At 40.1% G+C, this 1759-nt stretch overlaps 1 long non-coding RNA gene across 1 annotated transcript; it reads right to left on the bottom strand.

The window, feature by feature from the left end:
* Window positions 1–397: 397 nt before the first annotated feature.
* Window positions 398–1321, bottom strand: LOC135382980 (uncharacterized). Its single transcript, XR_010419580.1, has 3 exons — window positions 1232–1321; window positions 991–1108; window positions 398–868 (listed from the first exon to the last, which is right to left on the bottom strand). It is a non-coding gene; the product is annotated as an uncharacterized LOC135382980 (long non-coding RNA).
* Window positions 1322–1759: the final 438 nt, after the last annotated feature.

Raw genomic sequence — 1759 nt, 5'->3', positions numbered from 1 at the left:
CATTTAATGACAAGAAATGGATAGTCGCATTTACTGCATAATGATTGTGCACAACAGAAAGAATATTTTTGCACAGAAGGCTGTACTTCTTGATGTCTAACATCAAGTTACAAACTTCCAGAATATATGACATGTTGTAAGGTAGAGAATAAGTAGAGTTATTGAGTTGTCCAGTTGAGTTGAGGGGGCAGTTGTACCCCCTTTTTATTTTATTATATATGATTATATAATTATCTTTATGTCTGTACCACCCCTCGCTCTCTACATTACAACATGTTTTATATATTCTGGGATTTTGTAACTTCATGTTAGACATTAACAAGAGCAGCCTTGTGCACGAAAGTCTCGTCTCATTAAAAGTTAGATGCTCTCAACAGTCTTCTTTCAGTTGTGAATCTCTATCGCAGCATACCTGCATTGCATACGCAGCATACTTGATACATATTGCTGTTCTACGTACTGTGACTTTGCAGTAAGAGTATGGACTTTGGGTAAAAAGACTACACAGCACTGCTCAGGTATTTTTGCCTATCGAACAGTATGTATGTATGCAGTATGCACACAGTATTTGCGCACCGGACCCACTAAAAATGTAGTGAATGTGGCATTGCCCACGGTAATGCACCAAGTTGAACACAATTATTGTAGAATCCAGGTATTTTAGCTTACATGTCAAGCCAGTACCAGACCAGTATCCAGTGTGAAGTTGTGACAAATAAATAGTTTCCATTTTTCTTAGCTCTCAGAAAACAGACAGTGAATTAATAAGAGTAGAGAATGTTAACATGAATTCTGGGCTATTCTTCAGTTGAAGATTCACAGATAGTAAAGGCACCTTCCTCAATGGACGTTGATGACACTGAAAATTCTGAAATGTTATCAGAGGCGACATCAGCTTCTGTGTGTCAAAGGATTGTATGTCCAACAGTAATCCAGCTAACAGCAACAAAAATGTGCAAAAGACAAACTAACTGAACTAATGTAACGTACCTTCTATATCAGACAGTAAAGCTTGTAACACCCCATCCACAGGAACCAGTGTCCAGACACAAAAGTGCTTGAACTGGGAGATAGCAGCTAATCGGAATGGCGATCTTTGTTTTCCACCCTGGAAGCACAGGTTGTAACTTTGAGGGCAGATTTAAAAGTAGTGTCAAAATGTCTGCATGCGAGTGCACATGAAAAGTTGAACATAGATGAATACTCAAATTATAACATCACATTGTCATACCTGTTGGTGGAGGTGGACTGCAACTAACGTGTCAGCAATTTCTTCATGACCAGATGCAAGCCAGATCATGCTTCATTTCCGCCTTCAGCGTGCACCTGTGATAATTCAGAAGTTAGATTATCAATAGTACTATTGTGTTGTTAATCGTGGTTATAACAGAGTAAGCGCAGTAGGACAGCTGCACAATCGATTCATTAAGCTTGCTATTTTTTATATCTGAACCTCGACTTACAATTTTTTGCTCTCGTTTTTTGCCTTGATCCTCCGTGGCACGTTCAAAATGTTATGCGTCGGGCACCTCAGATTTTCATCAGACGATTTCGTGCCGAGATTCCAAATTGCCTCTGGAGTCGCGCGTAACCTATGATAACATTCGTGGACGAAATCCTTGCAGTGGAAATTAGCAGGCACCACTGCCAGCCAAGAGCTTCGCACTGCTTGGTCTTTCGGCAGCTTATAATAGGTAACACTTGAATGCACCGATGAATTGTTCTAACAGCGTAGCACTCTCGCATCTTCGACAACTTC

Source organism: Ornithodoros turicata, chromosome 2 (genome assembly GCF_037126465.1).
Source record: "Ornithodoros turicata isolate Travis chromosome 2, ASM3712646v1, whole genome shotgun sequence".
Classification (NCBI taxonomy): domain Eukaryota; kingdom Metazoa; phylum Arthropoda; class Arachnida; order Ixodida; family Argasidae; genus Ornithodoros; species Ornithodoros turicata.
This window is presented reverse-complemented; position numbering and strand designations above follow the sequence as displayed.